This window comes from Neophocaena asiaeorientalis, unplaced genomic scaffold, assembly GCF_003031525.2.
Source record: "Neophocaena asiaeorientalis asiaeorientalis breed wild unplaced genomic scaffold, Neophocaena_asiaeorientalis_V1.1 scaffold226, whole genome shotgun sequence".
NCBI lineage: Eukaryota > Metazoa > Chordata > Mammalia > Artiodactyla > Phocoenidae > Neophocaena > Neophocaena asiaeorientalis.
In genome coordinates this window covers 9,825,226-9,846,503 of record NW_020173037.1, presented here as the reverse complement: position 1 = coordinate 9,846,503, position 21,278 = coordinate 9,825,226, and positions in this window count along the sequence as shown.

Genomic DNA, 21,278 nt, shown 5'->3' with positions numbered 1-21,278 from the left:
TTTTTGGTACGCGGGCCTCTCACTGTCGTGGCCTCTCCCATTGCAGAGCACAGGCTCCGGACGCACAGGCTCAGCAGCCATGGCTCACGGGCCCAGCCGCTCCGCAGCATGTGGGATCTTCCCGGACTGGGGCACGAACCCGTGTCCCCTGCATCGGCAGGCAGACTCTCAACCACTGCGCCACCAGGGAAGCCCTATACTTGTTTTTTTATTATAAAACCAAGGGAGCAAAAATCCTAAACCATATACAGAGCAGATCTTCTGCTTTATGTCCAGCCTAGCAATCAAACATCTCTGTCTGACAGGGGAAAATAACATATATAAGTGATGACACCCAATACAGTATATCCCTAAATTAAAAGAATTCTGTAAATGGTAAAAGTATAATTAATTATAAAGTAGCCTCATATCCTAACATTTTGAAAAACTTTAATTTGAGAAATGCAGTAATTCAGAATAGAGTTGGAAGCAATATAATAGCACAGAGACAGTGGAGAGAAATCCACTGCTACTATTTGGATATCATAATACAATAATATTGATGACCTTAGGCAGAATTCAGCAAAATAAGACGATAAACATTTTTATCATTTTTTTATTTTTTAAAAAGTAAAATATGTCATAAATTTGTTATTTGTAAACTTTAAATTTTAAAGAAAATCTCTGGTAATAGTTTCTGAATTTCTATTGAGACTAATGACAATTCATAATTATGTCAAATTAAGTTATTAGGAACATTTCTAACTTTTTACCAGAACTTTCTAAGTTTTTACAAGATGGTAACTTATTATCTTTGCAACTATTTTAAAACAACTGAGGAAACTCAGTCTCTGTTAAATTTTTTAAGTTGAATGTTTTTCAGTGATGAAGTAACCTATAGACTTCCACAATATGCCAGTATCAATAGCACCAGGTAGCCAACTTATTTAATTGTGATACTCAAGTCCACTGTAGCGATGACAATTCTATTATTAAGCATTTGCAAACTAAACAATAGATGTTATTGGTTAATATTTTGACAAGTGTTGAATAAAATGCATTAACTATCATTAAATGCTTATAAAATCATATTTTACAAATTAATGCACAAATCTTATTTGCAAAAAAATGATGCTATCAACATCTTCAATCTGTGTTTAAATAGCACATACGATTTTGGGTTATTTCTTTACCTTGGTGTCTTTAAATTGATAGACAAGAGAGCAATGGTCCTCCAAGAAAATTGACTGTGAAACTGCTTTACTAAGTCTCTGGATTTCTGTGTTTCTAGATTTCCACTGTTTGTTGATTGCATACATCAGTGCTTTCTGGTTTCATTCTCTTATAACTATGATAAAGGCCCAATTAAAAAAAAATTTATTTAAGCAAGATAATTCTTTTGATCACTGTGAAAATACATTCAGGAGATGATAAGGTGTTTTCTTTTTCATTACCATTCAGGGTCACTTTTCGTAGTGCTACTCAAATTTAAGGGCTTGGTTCTAAACAACTTTCATTTTGTAATCTGAACAACTGTCTGAAAATATTTCACCTCTAGAGGGAAATTACCCAAGATTCCCTCTCTTCCTCTTTCCCACTGCCTACAGTTTGCTTTACCTCTCCAGTTCTCTGAATAGGTGAATACTACATTGTCACCTGATTCACAGTTGAAATGTCTTGCCCTCATCTAAGTAGTGTAATACATCAGCCTTAGGTTTTATCATCCCTGGGGAATCCTGAGGTCGATGGCATGGTGCTCATGCCAACAGAGGGACTCTGAAGCACCAAGCCATCATCTTTATTCTATGAGGTATGGTTCCCACTGTGAAATTCACATTGGTTCATATATTTTTGTTATTATTATAGGTGGCTGGCTTTGATTCTTCTTACACATTTGGTGACTGAAGCTGCCCCCGCCCCATGACTTAAAAGTATCGAAGATGGAACACTAGTTCAGTGACTAAGCTAATTCTGAAGCCTGATGTGTTTACACAAAGAATGGACCATAATAGTATACATGTAAGTATACATTATGATACATATGAATATATGTTGTAAAATATAGAAAATACAATACACATTATGATATGTTTAGACTGTATTCATAGATATGCACATATACCATCTAGGTGGCAAATAAGTTTATTTAGTGTGTGTTATTTCAAAAAAAAAAAAAAGTCCTGTGTGCATTAAAAACTGCAAATGGTTTATAGGCAGAGCATACATGTTACAGTGGGGGGAAAATTTTGCCATAAAAGACCATAATAGTGGTTAGCTTTTAACGTTCATGTTGATAGATTCTGAGTGAATCACCCCTAGAAAGTGGGCGATGTAGGAGGCGGGTCAGGACGCCCTCATGTCCTTCAGCACAGAGAAGCCGGCTTCCCTAGGTAGGGATGTGGGGCGGTTCCCAGAAACTGCATCTCGGCAGCACCAGCACATCCATCCTGAGCCCAGGCTGTGGACAGCTCCTCCGCGGAGAAGGAGCTTAGGATCGCGGTCCCTCTTTTCCATCACCCCCTCCATCCCCTGGCTCCGTTTAGCAATCTGAGCTCTGCATGTGAGCTGCGATGTGATGTCTGACATTCTCGCAGCAGAGCCTGCGGGAAGAAACAATATTGGTGTCTGCGGGCTGGGAGGGTACAGGAAGATCCGAGGGAGAGATGGGTGGCAGGGAGCTCGGGCAGGCAGGGGCCTGGGGTGCAGCGGGGTCTTATCTCTTCCCGCGAGATCTCCCTTTATCTCAAGGCCGAGAATAGAACCTCCTATTAATACAAGCACATCCTATTTAAACACGTTGCTTCCCTCCACCGGCTAGGGCTGTGGGCTTCAGGTACGGTGACTTCACTACCATCGCCTTAGGTGGATTTCAAAGGCCAGGAGCCCACCAACATTTTTCTTTTTTTTTTCCCCTTACAGATTGCTTTTTTCTAGGAAGCTTCCACATGTTTACTTATTCTACCACCACTAACAGGTCATTTGTGTTTCTGGCACACTCTGGTCATTACATAAGAGTAAATATTGTTAACAACAGGAATAGGAATTTGGAATTACGTTACCTGCATGTAAAATTAATGCTTTCCTTTCTGCAGGAACCGTGCAAGCTTGAGAGGCTTATATAAAAAGTGCTACACAATTGTCAGAAGAAGCATTACTGTGACGAGCATCCTCTTCATTTTACAAAGTAAACATTTAAGAAGTAATTAGCAAAGAAAATACTGCTTATTTAAAGGTAGAGAGATGACACTTTAGTTACATTAAGTCTGTATATTCTAAACTTTTAACTTTACACCGTGTGATTTCCCAAGGAATAACTCTCACTTAGCATTTTCTCAGCGCAGGCATCACTCAGACTTATTCAGTGGCAGAAACTGTGCTGAGTGTACACTTACACCCTTCATGAAAAGATCTGATAGGAGGCAGACAGCCAGAGAGAACTTCAAGGATTTGGCAAAGGCAAGGACATCTCTTAACCTATCCCAAATTCTCATTTTTGAACATGTAAAATTTCAGGCATTTAAAAAAATAAATTTAATTATGTGGAGCTCAGTACTTTCTTCACAGTACTGGTACTAGAAATAGTTGAAGAACAAACTGTTCTAAGTTTTATTTTTACTGGATCTGTAGGTAAGACTGCCAAAACTGTCACTTAAAAAATGTTGTTTGCAACCAGATTTTGGAGTCCTCGTTTCTGGTTCAGAACTTTGAAAATAGCAGCCAAATGTTTGGATACTTGTTCAGTGATGCAGATAAAAATTCCGGGATGGTCCAAGGCATTCCTATCTCTAAATGGAAAAAAATAATAGCAATAGTAAAAGGAAGGAGAAAGGCAAGAAGGAGGGTAGAAATTCAACCTAATGAGAAACGTTACAAACACTGTGCTTTGACCTACTTTGGAACTTTCCCTTTCTACCAGACTATATTCTCAAAGACAAAGTCAGCTTCCTCACCAAGTAACATGATTACTCTCTCACGACACCTTAGAATTCCAGGAAGAAAAGACCTCTGGGGTCACCTTGACATCTCCTGCCACTGCAGGCTTGAGTCGAGGTCTCATGGATCATGCCCCGTGGTGCGTTAAGGCAGGTTCTGATGTTGACGTAGCCCCTGTGATGAGGAGGGGAAAAGATTCCCTTTACAAAGTAGGTCTAATAGCTCCCATTTCCAAGTTATTCAGTCACAGGCTCCGGTTCTACCTTCCTCCTGTCCTCGCCTCCCTCCCTCTGCAAACAAAAGGCACGGTACTCTGCACATTTTTTGTTGTTCCCTGGGTTGCTCTGGTTGGGCAAAGATCATCGTGCTCTGATTTAGTGTTTTCAAATAAGTGTGCCCTGGGCTGCAACACTCTATTGAGAGACAACACAGCCCAAGCGGGAGAGTTCAGCATGGCCACTAATAAAACACAAGTGCGGCTTTGTCAGGCCACGAGTGATTACTTGAACAAGTGCCAACGAAGAAACCAAACATTAGAGCTCAGCGCTTCAGACCCTCAAGACAAAGGGCCAATTGACTTTCCTCATTAGTTTTTGTGCCAAACATGTAAACACAGTTTCCTCTCTATCTTTGATGCTCAAAACATGCCAGCTTGTTAACATCTTGGGTGGTACTGTGGTTTATGAGGCTATAAAGACTATTATGTTGGGTTGGGTATTTTTTTTCTCTTCTTATTGGAAAAGATCAGTTTATCCTATTTAACTTTTTTCTTTTTTAGTGAAAGGAGAGTCTTTGGGGCACTTTTTTCTCACCGTGAGTTCCATTGATTCAAATACAATAATTCACCCACCGGGGTCAAATCGAGCAAAATCCACTTCCTTTTAAATGTTGTCAAAGGAAAACAAAGTTGGGTGGGCGATAAGGGGCTCTTTACTTCGCTTCACATACAATAATTCGGAAATGTAGAAAGAAAGGAAGGAAGGAAGGAAGGAAGAATGAAAAAGAAAGAAAGGCAAACCCCAGAGAGACATGATTCGTACTAAATCCTGCTGAATGTGTACAGTGAAAAGTCTGTTATGAATGTTTCAAAAGCAAAACCTGTAAATATATCATTGTGAGAATAAGAATAAATAATCTAGAGGACTGACCAAGGAGAGGTAACTATGGTTGTCAAGTCACGTCAAAGCTCCGTCTTGTGTTAACTGACGCTCACCGCCTCACCACGCCCTCTTTCGGTGAGCGTCCTAATGGTGTCTCGGAAGTTTCGTTGTGCTATTTCAGCGGTGACTCTTACTTCTCCTCTCTTCCTGTTCTCTTTGTATTTTGGCTGTTCTCTTACACCTGTGCTCACCCATACTTCAGACCCCCCTTCCTTTCACTCCTGACTTCGCAGGCCAGAGGAAACAGGTGTCTACAAATGTGTTGTCATGCGTCTGGTTATACAGAAAACGCTTTTCTTAACCGTGTCTCCGTAACGAGGTTAAGACGAGAAAAAGAGCATGGCTTAGGCATCTGGTTGTCATCATTGTGAGTCTTGACTCCATGAGTCGGCTGTGTTACCTTCTTCGATGCAAAATCATTCTGTTGCCTATTAAATCGACCAGCATTAAAGCGTGATATCACAATATAGTGTCAAGGTATGTAAATTGTTCCAGATTCTGTGGATGGCCCTTTAACAGTATCTATCAATATTAAAACTGTATATATCTTTTATTTCAACAATTCCATTTCTAGGAATTTATTATACACATACACTCACACTTATGTTTAAAGGCTGATTTTAAACATACCGTATATAGGGAATTCCCTGGTGGTCCGTCCAATGGTTAGGACCCCACGTTTTCACTTCCCAGGGCCCAGGTTCAATCCCTGGTTGGGGAACTAAAATCATGCAAGTGGCACAGTGCAGCAAAATAAATAAATACATATAAAAATTAATTAAGTACCATATGTAGCGTTGTTTGTAATAACAAAAGGTTGGGGGAGAAAACCCTAAATGTCCATCGCTAGGGACTGATTAAATAAATCATGAGATTTCCGTCCTAAGGAAAACTATATATCTGTTCAAAATAATGCTGCTACTCAGTATGTATTAAAATAGAATCATCCCACTTTATACGTTTTAGTGAAAAAAGCAAGGTGTCTAAGAATATGTCTAAAAAGCTAACATTCGTATAAAAGAATTATATAAATATATTTGCATATATGTGAACATATCTATATTATAGATTACCCATGGGAAAAGGCACAGTTAATTGGTAGGATAAGTGGCCTTAGAGAAGGGGGGATTAGACTCTAAGGGCCAGGAAAGGAGACTTACGTTTTACTATATAACTTTTTGTACCTTTTGAATTTCTTATAATATCAATGCATTTCTTGGCCTAGTGAAATAAATTACATATTTTAAAGCATACCTTAGAGGGAATACATAAATTCACTACTATCTATTAAAACCATTATTAAATAGTTTAACTTTATTGAATGGTTTAGTGATTAATTATTAAACCATTATTAAGTAACTCATACTATTAAAACCATAATATGAGTTATTTTGTCTTTTAATAAAAACTGGCTCTACGTTTTACACCATATACAAATACTGAAACGTTATGTTGTATATCGGAAACTAATATAATGTTATATGTCAACTGTACTTCAATTAAAAAGAAAAGCTGGCTATGTTGACTCCTATGGAAATGGGACTGAATTTTGATATATTTCATCATGGAAGAATAAACACCTGGAGGCAGTGTGAGGACTCTGGGTCCCTGGATGAATTAGATACTAGGTGAATGGGAGAGCAGATGTGAGACCTCTGAAGTTAAAATAAACTCAAAGACAATTTGATATGGTGCCAGCCTTGGCCAGAAACCTTAACAAATGTTTAAGTGTCTGGGAGGTGAAGGGTTTTGGGGAACATCCCTAAGCTTTGCAGCAAGTTTAGCACTAAGGAAGGTGCATTAGCTCTTTTGGGCCACTGGGGTCCCATTTAGCACAGACTACTACTGTCATCGCAGCCAATGGCCTAGAAACAGAGGATTTCCAAGTAATGATACCCCAGTGTCTGGGAAGAGTTAATGTACTTCCTAAGTGACTGATTTACCATTGGGGAGTTACGTAGCCTCTGGGGAAGACAGAATTTGTTCTCACAAAAGCAGAGTAGTTTCGTCAATAACACTGAGAAATATCAGTAGAACACAGAAGTGTGTTCTACTTTGACTCCTTTGTAGATTTGTTCTGCTACCTTGGTCAGCACTTAACATTTCTTTGTTCCAGCACATCTGTGAAACAGGGCCATGGTCCTTGAGCCACCCAGAGTTCAGGCATGGTATATGGATGGCTAAAATAGCACTTGGACAGCAAGTACTCTTTTAATATGGGGTGGCAAACTGTTACAGAGCCCAAAGCCATGTGCTAAAAATCAAATGCCTAGATTTTAGTGCTACTCACTAGCTAGCTGACCTTAGATATGTTTCTTAACATCTCTAGGCCTTAGAGTCCTTAATTGTAAAATATAAGATCAGACTTGATGACCTTTGACACTTGTTCCAACTTGCACTTTGATGAATTTTAGCCAAATACCTAAGAAACAGTGAAGTAGAAGCTTCTAAAATGTACAATAGAATGTTACCATTTTTACTTTCTCCCAAGCTCCTCTATCGTTAGTCAAGCAATAACACTACTAAGAATGTAAAATTTAGAAAATACATCTTGGCCAAAAGAGATAAATATGAATTGATAAAATGTAGTGCTTATTGGCAATAGATTTATCTCTCTGTTTTGAAAAAGGGGCATGTACTCATGTGAAAGGCAAAAGAAAACTTAAAACGTATTCAACAGCACAAATAATATAAATAATCCAGAGCCACATTAAAAAATATGCAAAAATTAGGTGTGGTTAAACCAAGAAGGCTTACTGGAAGATGCAAAGAAAATAGATATGATCAGCTCGGTGCTTTGTGACCACCTAGAGGGGCGGGATAGGAAGGGTGGGAGGGAGGGAGATGCAAGAGGGAAGAGATATGGGGATGTATGTGTATGTATAGCTGATTCACTTTGTTATACAGCAGAAATTAACGCACCATTGTGAAGCAATTATGCTCCAATAAAGATGTTAAAAAATAAATAAATAAATCCATCAATTCACACTCAAGGCGAGATTTTCCAGGATGCATATACAAGGAACGGAAATCCTGGAGTCATCTCAGAATTATGCCTATCACACCGTGTTAATTAATTAGAAGATTCAGTCTTGGGAAGACGTCAAACCAGTGTGTATGTTATAGTGCAAGTTAACAAGAGCGTAAACCCGGAGTCCTCATCATGAGGAACTCCTTTTTCCCTTTCATCTCATTTCGTATTCATAGGAGGTAGTGGATATTCACTAAACTTAATGTGGTAATCAGTTCATGATGTATACGAGTCATTTTGCTGTGTACCTTAAACTCGCACCGTGCTGAATGTCAATTCTACCTGAATAAAACCGGAAGGGAAAAGAAAGAAATTAGAAGGAAAATATTTAGGGATAGAGTTTAGAGAAAGTAGGTCACCATTTCTCTTCTAATTAAGGATTAGATTGGATTGCAAGAAAAAGTTGTAACATTTCGTTGTATGTATTATGCTTTGTGCATTACGCCGAGTATCCTTAAACAGATCCCTCTCAGATAAGTGATTGTCTGAAATATTTATCTCATCTTCCTAGGGAGACATTGCAGATGAAAAACACACAAGTAAAACTCCTGAAAATATATCTAATAACTAACCTATTCAGTATCTTGTTGGCACCTAACTTTGCAGAGCACCGCGGCACAGGCAGCTCAGACTCAAGTATCAGTCCTCTTGCTTCAAAACAGTTTTCTATATAAATCTCCATTTGGGGATGTAAATATTCCAATAACATTGTGGTACAGTTAAATGAGTTAACTAAGTACGTGAACAAATACCCTAACATACAGAGAAACACAAGCTAGCGAGCAGTCTCTGGGGAGCCGATATAGATGCTACAGTGCTCACGCGTATAGCATTTGGATGGTACTCATATTATGCCCGTCAGGTCTTCACTCCGATTCTGCTTAATCTGATTTCATACATGATTATTCTCAGTCTAGTTGTATATACTTATTTCTCTCAACTCCATAGAATGGTCAGAGCTAAAATCGTCAGGAGAAGGGGACTGTTATTGGCAGGCACACTGCCAGCCCAGACCTGTTGAAGGCTGTCACACGGGCTGGAGGAGGAGAGAATAAAACTACAGAACCACAGTTATAAGAACTGGAACAGGTAGGCAGGGTAGGGCCATTAAGTGAAGGAGCAAATGGCTCAGCAGAACTCACGAGCTCTCCGGGGCATGAAACATGGGCTATTAGAGCTCTGTACAATAACTGATAAAAATAGCGATGAACCTGAATCACAAAGAATAAAATAAATTATATTAAGTACATGTTGACCAACATAAATAGTTGAAACCAAAAGAACGTTGTGTTTATAGAGATTAAACGTTGGTTATCCAAAAAATTATGCTATTTGAAAAAGCTTAGTCCATTGGGAATGCAGCCAGCGTTTAAATACAATATACTTTTTTCCCCTATATTTACTGAAAGAGTGCTTTATAAAAGCATCTTTTGTGATACATGGGCAAAAGTCTCTCTGTCTTGAGTTCAAGTTTGTTTTACTGTAATGCATGACAAGTTAATGGATTTAGTTTCCTTAGATGCAAAATGGTGGTAGTAATACCCACTTCAAAGTGCTTATATAATGGTGAACTGATGATAAAACTTTTTTAAAAAATCACACTTGGAAAAATCACATTTATGTTCCAGTCTCTGTGCAAAAGCTCTATATGTATTAATTCAATTCTCACAACCACTTTATCAGGTAGGTCTGTTAGTATCACCCCCAGATTACAGGTGATGACACTGAAGACTAGAGTTACCATGTGTCTTGTCCAAAGTCTCACAGTTATACAGTGGCAGAGCCAGGATTCAAATTCAAGTATTTTGGCACCGGTGTTTGCTCTTTGAATCACTAATCTAACGCATATATAAGGAATATGTATAAAAATCATAGTGCGTAGCATAAATTGGGTTCCAACTAGCTTCTTCTAACTTTCCATTTCCTTTCTGCAAAATGTAAATACCAAAACGGTGAATAATAATTTTATTTTTCTAATCACCATTTTTCTTATTGATGCTGGTGGCTGTTTCCCCTGTTGTATCTCACAAAGCTGTGATATGGCTCTGCATTTATCACTTATATCACTCAACACATGTTAATTACACAACTTCTATGTACTAGGCACCAAAGATGTAGGGATGCCTCATCTATGTTCTGGCCTTTTAATTGCTTATAGCCTGGGGTAGAAGGGCACTGTTTAGAACTACTGAGCTTCCTAGTCAATGCTCTACCTTTACAGATAGGAAAGGAATTCTGTCCATGTGGTTTTATCTGATACAGAGGATATTCAGTCAACAAGAGCATGAAGTTCCAGATCTCATTCTGACCATGGTATTCAAATGTGTTCTTGCTTTATTGCCTACTAGCTGAACTACATAGCAGCTGTGAGAATGCATTATTGTAAAATGAAGAACTGCTTTGAAAAAAATTTTAGGAAAAAATGAATGAGAAACATTGGGAAGGAAAGTTTAAAAAAACCTGATTAGTTGTGGGTGATGCCTTGGAATGTCTGGGGACAGCATAGGGAACAGAGATGGGATACCAATAACCTGATTTTGGCAACAGGTATCATTGAGTTAGTGTAGTTTTACTAGAACTTGACCATTTTTCAATTTGTCTTTATGAGAAAGCATTTCTTAGGATTATATATACATGTGATTTTGAAAGAAATGATACATATAAAAACAGGTATACCATTGAGAATCATATGTAACAATTTGTCTCCTAAAATAAAAAAAATAGTTATATATATATAGTTATAAAAGAAATGTGAACTTTTGACAAAAAGAAAGGAGAGGAGGTGAGGTGGAGAGAGCGAGAAAGAAAGGGGGGGGGGAATGAGGATCACTTTAAATTTTAATATCCTAATGAACAAACTTTAGCAATTTGTGTATATTTTCTTTCAGGTTTTATTCTAAGTACATGTGTTTTTCCAAGTTATATGCATGGTGTAAATACAGTTTTGTTTCCTGCTCTATTAATAGTTTTTATACATTGTAATATAATCTCATACCTTAAAAATCTATTTTGATAGCTGTACAGTACTTTATCTACAGATTGTTTTGTTTATTCATTTATTCCTTTAAAAAATTGAATAACAAATGCTTGTCAGGTACTATGTTACACTCTAAGAATGAAAATACAATAAAACTTGTTCTTGGTCTCCAATATTTTATAGCTTTGTGGGGAGGAAAATAGTCATGTAATCAAGGAAGTACAATAGGATTGTATAGGTACAATGGTAGATTTATGTAGAAAGTTGTTTGGAAAAAAAAGAGAAATGGTCCATCCTTTTTTGGAGAAAGGGTTGTAACATGCTTCTTTTCTAAAAAAAGTTGATTTTCTGGGGGGAGGCAGTCAAAATGTACAGAGTTCCAGTTGATAAATATGTACTAATGATGTACAACTTTATAAATATAATTAACTGCTGTTATGTTATACATGAAAGTGAAGAGTAAATCTGAGTTCTCATCACAAGAAAAAAAAGGTTTTTTCTATTTCTTTATTTTTGTATCTGTATGAGATGATGGGTGTTCCCTAAACTTACCGTGATACTTCATGGTGTATGTAAATCAAATCATTATGCCGTACACCTTAAACTTACACAGTGCAGTATGTCAGTTATATTTCAATAAAACTGGAAGAAAAAAAGTTGATTTTGAAGGCCGATTACAAGTTTGTGAGGTTGCAATGCTGGGGAAAAGCGAGAGAAGTTGAACCTTCAGACAGAAGGAGCGAATGAGCGAGGAGACTGAATACATCTTGTGGCAAGGGCTGCAGACAGTCATTCTCAGAGAAGCTTCTGGTGTGAGAGAGCTTGCAAAAAAGAGGGGAGGTCTAATGTAAGTAGGGGCATGATGAGGAGGTTTTATAAAACCACCAGGAGCGTCAAAGCTGGCACAGTCGCCTTTGTATTTGAGTAACGTCACCCTGGTAAGAAAGCAGCAGATGGTCAAAGGGAGGCACAACTAGAGGGAAACTGCTTAGTAAACTCTGGTTAGGTTGGTCTACAGATGTTGCGTGTATGAACTACAGAGGTGGCTGAACGTATTGACATGGAGATAAGAGAACTCTATGAGGGGACAGGTATTTGCTCTGGTATTACTGTTTGCGATAGCTATTGGATATTGGATTGGAACTCAGGAGAAACATGGGCTAGAGACAGAGATGTAAGACTATCAGAATAGACGAAAAGTGTTAAAATTGGACTCTTTTTCGTTAGAATTTAGATTGAGGTTCAGAGGTGAGAAGAGTAGGTCCTTCAGGGCTCCCAGATTTCTGTAGCAAACAGCCCCAAAACGGTTTGTCGAAGTTCATTCATTAACCCCTTCCAGACTATATCAGAGAAGATGAGTATATATTATAGAAAGAGTGGACAACATAGGATTTCTTTGAGGGAAACCCAAACCCAAGCGAGGGGAACCTCGACAGCTTGGCATGTGTATTTCCAATAACGGCTGGTACCTCACTCTCACCAGAAAATCGTCTGACAGGGATCCTCTGGCCGGCAGGGTCAGCAGGACAGGGGAGCTGCACAGGGAATACCTGGTGTTTCTGAAGTTTGCCAAGGATCATTGGTCATCCTAAAAGGAACCTCTCTTCATGCTACAACATGGATGAACTCTGAGGACCTTACACTAAGTGAAGTAAGCCAATCTCAAGAGGACAAATACAATATGCTTTCACTTACATGAGGTACCTTAAGTACTCAAATTCATACAGACAGAAAATAGAATGGTGGTTGCCAGGGACTGTAGGGAAAGGGGATGGAGAATTATTGTTTAATGGGCGTGGAGTTTCAGTTTTGCAAGATGAAAAGAGTTATGTAGGTGGATGGTGGTGATCGTAGCACAACAGCGTGAATGTAAATGTAGTGAACTGTGCACTTTTAAATGGTTAACATGGTAAAATTTATGTTATCTGTATTTCACCACAATTAAAACAATTAATTAATTACTTTAAAAAAGAGGAACCCCTCCCCAAAACAGATAAAGGCACAATATAGGTTTGAAATTTCTGGAGCTAGAAGCTGAAGAATAAGAAGTAACGTGGTCCTGCGAGCCAGCTCTCATGGCCTCATAATAGCCAATTGTTAATTTTTTAGGAATTTTGTGAGCTAATTGTTAAACAGGGCCATTATTTAAACTAATTATGTACTCAAATCAATTACATTATTGGTTTCAATTAAATAAAATCTATTTTAAAAGGTAATACATATTCAAAATTCATTACTTCTTTTTATTTCATTACATTTTTACTATTACCTACATTCTTGTGTTTAAGATGGAAATACTATAAAATTTTGTGCTATTCCCCACTTAGTGACATCTGGTTGATGGGTTAAAATCCACCATGACAGGAGTATATATATCCTGGAAATCAGAATTTTTTTCCCCAGAGATCCAATTATTAAACTTTTCACCAACATCCCACTGGGCACAGTGCATATCAGAAAACCGTAGAGATTTCCAGCAATTAGACGTGATGTCTTCAAAGAACTTACAAACTTCCAGAGATGTTCTAAGAGAGAAAGTATTTGAGCATTAGCCCCATCCAGAGGGGTACCATTGAATCTACTCTTTCCAGGTGAATCTTGTTATACCCTTTACCTCTTTGTTCATCCCCAGCTCTGATTCTCCTCAGCGGTGGAGAACATTTTAACACAAGTTACCTATTTCCCTGTACTCTAAATTTAGGTTGCTTTCAATGATTAGCTATTTTAAATAAGGATGCAATACATATTTTCATGAATATATATATATATATATCCTGGAAATCGGAATTTTTGCTATACTTGGATTTTTTTAAGGAAAATTCTTACGAATTAAATTAGAGATGATAGATGTTTTAAAAAGAAAAAAGGGTATATATGTATACGTATAGCTGATTCACTTTGCTGTACAGTATAGACTAACATAACAGTGCAAAGCAACTATACGCCAACAAAAAAAAGCCAAAAAAATAAACAAAATAAATAAATAAAATGAACATTATTTTTGTAATATTAAATTGTACATGTTTTCTACATATTTTCTACAAAATTTGGTTTCTAGTCTAAACTGATCTTTAATTCTGTTGAGTTAATGATTTCTTTTGTATTTTTGGATATCATTTCATATTTTGAAGGGTAGTAATTAATGGTAGGGAAGTCACTCCTCAAAATATCTTGTTTCCTTTTGTCTTTGTGAGATTTGTAAGCCATGTATTCCATTTAAAATTCTGAATGGTTAAGATCCTTTAATAAAAATTATTCTTATCATGAAAGTAAAACATGTATACCATGAAAACAATTAAAATCCCCAAGATATAAACGGAAAGAAAAGCTTTAATTCCTATCCCTCCAATGTGCACTTCAGAAGCCATCGCTCTCCATCATTTTCATGATTTTAGCTGCTCTGCTGGCCCCCACCGTAATTCTAAATAATATTGTTCCTATTCGATGTCTTACTTTTTCAACTTAAGACATATCTACTCTTTCAACTCATTGAAACCATCCCCACAATTGTTAGTTACATAATATTCTGTTTCTAAATGATTTCATTCATGGTTTTAAATAATATTTTAAAATTTCCATCTTATTTCATAAACCAAAGTTGTTATGTAAACAATATTCTTCATAGAATAAAGTACCTGCTGGGTCTGTACAGAGGGAATGGAATTCCACATCTTTCCATTTTTGTTGCTTGAAAAAGAACATGTTCCAAGCATCAAATTCAAATGAAATCACTTTATTATTCACAATCAATTATTTATTGTTGACTACCCTTATTCTGGCACAAGTTCATTCACTTCATGTTTGGACCATGACTTTATTGAACAACCTTTTTCCCTGGCATTTCCAATTTCCTTGCTTTTTAATGGATAGGGAAGGTATGTGTCGTCTTCACCATCTCATGGAGATCTTCAAGGTTATTCTTCATATAACATTTTGAATAAAATCTATTTTCTTCTTGAAAGAAAGTCTTTGGAAGCCTTTGATATCCTCTGGGGATAGTTTTCTTACTAGAGTAGTTCCATTTTTTCCCCTTGTAGCTCATCATGCTCAGTGGCTATGTCGTAACTATGAAGCAATCTACATAACTGGAAGCTACAATTTCTTTCTGGAACTCCTCTTATTTCTTACATATTGGCATTCTAGAGTGATACTATATTAGCTGTCATGGGTTTCCTTTGCAAGTTGTGTAGGTAAATTAGGCTTTTCTCGGAACAGCAGAGCTGAGTTTGAGGTCTATGTAGTTGTCTGGGGTGTGTCCACCTGTGAGTTTTGTGTTTTGGTGCAGGCAGGAGTGGACTGTGTCTTGACCTTGTCAAAAGCAGGTGTTTATTTCAGGATATCAAAACCCATAGCCAGCTTACATTCCCCTAAGCACGTTTTTCCATATCTTTCACATCGTGGAGCTCAAGAGCAAACCCTGCTGCAGCCAGTCTGAACTTCAGAGGAAGGAAGAGATGTGCCCAGCTGGTTGACATTGGTCCCTCCTGTCACCTGGATCACTGTCCCCTACCCAAGTCCTGTTAGTCCACAGGGGCTTTTAAGATGATATGCCTTTTCCTTTGTTCTGAATTTTTTGCTTTTCTTTTTCAAAGAGCTGCTGTTTTTCGTTTGTTCGTTATTTGAGGCTTATTCTTTCTTAAGTGAGAAGGTCATCCCAATGTCATGCTTATCCTAGTCTCCCTCTGTTCATTTGGGTGCTCAGTAGGTCTCCTTGTCATAATGCCGCTGGAGGGCAGTTTGATACATTCCCTCCTAGACGAATTTCCAGCATCGGCAAGCATTTATCCTGTGGCTTCTATAGCACCGCGGTATAATTTTCTCCGATTCCCATTGCCTGGGCGTCTTACTCTGATGCAATGGAGTTGCTGGGAAACTACAGTCCCAGGGATGCGCTCAAACCTGGGCTGCTTCCATTGCTATTCACCTTCTAGCAACCTACTCATTGGGGATGAGGCCTCTCAACACACAACCCTGCTGTGACTGTGCTCTCTGCCCCATCGTTTTGTGGAAATTATAGTCTCCAGATAGACGTGGAAAGAAAATTTCCAAGAGAGAAAGGGAACAAAAAGTAGGAGAGAGATGGTTGGCTGGGCTTTATTAGTAGAAAAACATGGGTGTCTAGGTGAGGTGGGCTTGGGCATCTCAGAAAAGACACTAGATTTCATCATCTTCCTTTAAACTGGTAAGTTTATTTCTTCTGAGATGGAATACTTTAAATGAGTCATCAGGTTTCATTCTAAAATTATGTGAATATATACTTCATGGTTAATGAAAATCTCTTTGATTTTGTCCAGCAGTTGGCTGTCAGTAGCTTTTGGTCTCTTTTTCTGTTTTTGTTTTTTATTTTGTTTCTTCCCCATGTAAGTTATCTTTATACGATGGGATAGACTGAGCAAAGTGCCATTTTTTAAACACATATCTGCTGAAATCTACTGTGGACACTGTTAAAGAATTTTGTATATAACTGAGAAGCTTTCCTAATGTATGAAATGTCATTGTCACAATGCCCACAAAGAAATAATGATCATATTTACTTCCACTAATTTGATAGATTAGAAGTATTTTTCTCTTTTAAAACATCTATTAAAATAAGTTTCTACAAAATAAAGATATTTTCCCCATCTTTTCTGACATACCATATATAATGGAACAAAGGTAAAGACATATATATATATATATATCAGAAGTCATTAACGTTCAAAATATTTCTGTACAATGTAGTGGTTAAGTGCCAAGGGGTTGGAGCCAGCAGCAGTGAATATGAGCTCTGAAATTAACTAGGTAATCTTGGATCAATTACTTAACCTTTCTTAGCATTTGTTATCTCATTCGTAAAATGGGAATAGTCATATTACTTTTGTCATAGGAGATGTGGATGTTAAATAAGGTAGCACAGGGAAGTTCTTAGGACCAAGCCTGACACAAAACGAACACCAATACACACCAATCTTTGGCATGATTTTCATTTTATTTCTAATTTCTTCAGTATATTTTTAATTCAGAATCAACTTTTCAGCAGTTTCTAAATATCCCATTGCTTCTTTTAGTCTTTTCTGTGATAGGATATGATTTTTTTCTTATTTAATTATTTAATAGATACAGAGTTTATTTAATATATAGGATGAAGTTAGAATCTTAAATATCATCCTTCCCCAATCTTCAAAGTCATTTTTAGATACTTTATTGAATATTATTCTTCCATACTGATGTATCATGTTAATTTCATTAAATATTAAAGTCTTATAAAAATAGTAACATCTGTGTGGTCTAATTATTCTGAGATGTTGAAATGACTATTCTTACCTCAGGGTCAAAATCTTTCAATTATAGTAGTTTTATAATATGTTTGATTACTTAATAAGATAAATTCTATTCAATCTCACTGACAGATATGAAGGCCTGGATTCTGGGTCCAATCTAGGGTATCTCTTACTTTCATTTGAATTGCATGGAATATAGAGCAGTTGATCTGAGAAGCTTCATCGTGGATAGAGGCAGAAAAGAAAAGAAAAGGAAAAGACAAGAAAAGGAAAGAAAAGGAAAGGAAAAGAAAAGAGAAAACAAAGACAAGACAGGCTATACAAATTTGTCATACACTCATAGGGTTAGCTGGGGAACGCAGTCAAATTAATAAGAAAGAAAGAGAAGATTCAAGGCTAAGAATCAGAGGAATATCCAGGATAAATTGCAAGCGTGAAAAAGAGTAGCTTCACACAGTTTTTGTAGCCTTTACTATGGGAGAGTGGAGAGTGGCTATAAGTGCCAACAAAACTGGACATTACCTTTCTACCATGCTGCTTCTTTTTAAGAAGTTCAGTTTTATTTGGACTTGTTCAGTTTTCCAATCGAGCATTCCAACCTCAGCTTTTCCACTTACTGGCCAAATAACATTCCCCAGTCCCTTAACCTAACTCTTTTTATCCTCATCTACAAGGTAGAGATACTAAAGTCCACCTGTAGGGATGCTTAGATCTAAGAAAAAAACCTTGGCAGTGGACGTTAAAAACAAAACAGCAACTCCAACATCGTAGTTCTTTTTTTTTTTTTTTGCTTTTATTTATTTTCTGGTAACTAGAAAAATAGGCCTGAATCTCAACCCAAATGATGTGAATAAACTGAAGCCTTAAAGAGAGGGAAATAGGAATGATTTTTCTCCCTCAATCCTTTATCTTTGGCTTGCAATCCTCTGTTCTCTCCTATGCCCACTCTGATTGCCAGTTCATATTGCAGGTGAAAGTGGCTGAATCCAGACCCACTCTGCTGCCAGGTGTTGACTGTTCCTAAGTGTTTGCTGGACCCTGGAAGAGCAATTGTTTCACATGCTTGGACTTGTCGATGAATAATTGGCTGGGGGCTTTTTTGGACTAAAAAAATCTTTCGGGAATATCAAAAGTATAAAACGGAGCCTGAGAAGCTGTTGGAGTAGTCAGTCAGGACCCCAGGTCCTCGTCTTTCATCATCAGAGCATCAACCTCTCAGCTCCCTCTTTTGGCTTTTTTCCGTAGGTCAGAGGCCAGACCACCCACTTCCAGGCAGCAGAGCAAGAAGAGACATTTTGTTCTGGTTTTGTTCTGGTTCTCGCTGAGAACCCAGCTTGTTCAATAGTTGTTAGTATCCCACATTTTTTTTTAACGTCTTTATTGGAGTATAATTGCTTTACAATGGTGTGTTAGTTTCTGCTTTATAACAAAGTGAATCAGCTACTATACATATACATATGTTCCCATATCTCTTCCCTCTTGCGTCTCCCACCCTCCCTATCCCACCCCTCTAGGTGGTCACAAAGCACCGAGCTGATCTCCCTGTGCTATGCGGCTGCTTCCCACTAGCTATCTATTTTACATCTGGTAGTGTATATATGCCCATGCCACTCTCTCACTTTGTCACAGCTTACCCTTCCCCGCTCCCTGTATCCTCAAGTTCATTCTCTAGTAGGTCTGCATCTGTATTCCCGTCTTGCCCCTAGGTTCTTCTGACCATTTTCTTTTCTTTTTTTTTTTAGATTCCATATATATGTGTTAGCATATGGTAGTATCCCACTTTTAACAACATCATTTTGGTTCAAAATAACTGAACAGTAATTTTAATTTTGCTTTCGGCAAAACTCTAAGGCAAAACACCTACTGGCATAATTTATCTGGGGAGGAATAGATCAGTTGGCTGTAAACATCTGCGTGATCTTGCAGTGTCGGTGTGATGAGATTCTGGTTCCTCCTGTTGTCAGTGGTGACAGCATTGCAGTTACTGAACATAACTTGGAAGGCAAGATTGTATTGAAATGTACTGTATTTATTGGTCACGATGAATAAACACTAAACCCTTGAGTGGGTCCTGGCCAATGTGAAAATTGAACTGCAAAGCACAAGTGCTTGACCGGAGAGTTCATTATTGTAACTTCTGGGGTTGCCTCAAACCATGTTCTTGTCACTTAAAATCAGATGCAGAAGACATGCCAAAGATCCACTTTTCTTTGTTTAGAAAACAATGCTTCCTAGCATATTTTATAAATAGATTAGAATGGTTACCAATATGCAACAAATGCTGCTCTTCATGTGTTCATGATTTTTCTAATACAAGCTTAGAACTGTGCCAGATTAACACACCAACTGTTTTCCCAACTGCTGAGAGGGAGCGAGCGATGCTGTCTCATTCTGAATCACTTAGTTTGGAAGTCTCATCTTAACTTTACCTTTTAAAGTAATATTGCAGAGGCACTGTGACTGTATTCTCTGATTCAAGAGTCACTGAGCGTGACCTGAAGAGAACTTGTATAAATTAGAGAACAAAATGATACATTTTAAATTGATGTGGACTGTTCCTGTAAACGACAATTGTATTATTATTTTCACTCTGTGTCTAAGTTTCTCTGTATGTAATACGAAGAATACAGCATCATTCTCATTACCTTAATGAAGCATTTACCAGATTAACCAGATTATTACCAATGACAAATGAGAAATAACTTCGTAGGAAAAAATCATTGAGAAAATGACTAATAGTGAAAAGCGTGAGGAAATGTATTATCCAAATGATCTAATGATTTAGGAAAAGAACATGGAAAATCTATTGATTTAATCGTTGACTAAACTGATCATGTTGCTGAAATACATCAGTATGTTTATACTCACCGAGGATGGAATCTTTGGATCATGTGGTGCCATGTATGCACTTTGGGGGGGAGCAGTTGGGGTTTTGTTGGAAGTCAGTTTTCCTTCTATGAAGGGTACACTGTAAACTGATACCCTTCTACAGCAAGAGTAATTTTGCAATCTATTGAGCCCTAACAGTGGAAATATCTGGGTAAATAATAGTACATAAAGGTTTTTATGAGAGTATGTGTTTTTTTACAAGTGTACATGTTATTTTCATGGCTCTTGGATATTGCTTTGTTACCGCTTTGTGGAATTTTTTAAATTCTAACACCGCAATATTTGTTGAGTACCTACTATGTGGCACTCAGCATGCTAAATGCTTTCACATACGCCATTTGATCTGAGCGGACAATAGGGCATGTTTACAAGTGAAAAGACATGGACAAATATGTCTAACTGTGCCTTTTCAAAGATGCAATGGGTCAGTCATATATGTGAGTTCTGAACTAATCAATCACCTTAGGACACAAGGCGAATTTTGATTAGTCCCACGCTTAGAAACCTCTTTCAAAATTTGCAAGCTTTACTATATATTGGAATTCTACATATAATGCTGTTCTTCCTACCTTTGTTCTTCTGCACTGATAGTTTTTAAAATGAAAGCCCTAATCTGTATTATATAGGATCATTAATTTCTGCATTTTACACTTGAGTAACAGCACTCTGATTCTCTACTGCAATGAAAAGTAAGCAGCCCTGCCTTTGCTGCTGACTTAATTACCTACTGCAGGGCCTTTCTTTTACCCATACCGCAAACAGTCTGGAAATGGGGTCAAAAGCATGATTAGAAACCAAATTAGCCACTGAATCTGAAAAACAAACATGGAAACAGATCCAATAAGCCACTCTGATACAGAAATCAGTTTCCTATCACACCTGAGTTTATCCAGAGAGTCTCTTAATTTCATGTTCCTTACAAGAGCAAAGCCATGTAAGAAGAGCTGTACAATGACTTCTATATCTGAAAAAATAAAATGAACTTAATAAAAAACAAGGGATCAGTATTACGCAGATCAGAATCGATCTAGGTAACAGGAACTTTCAAA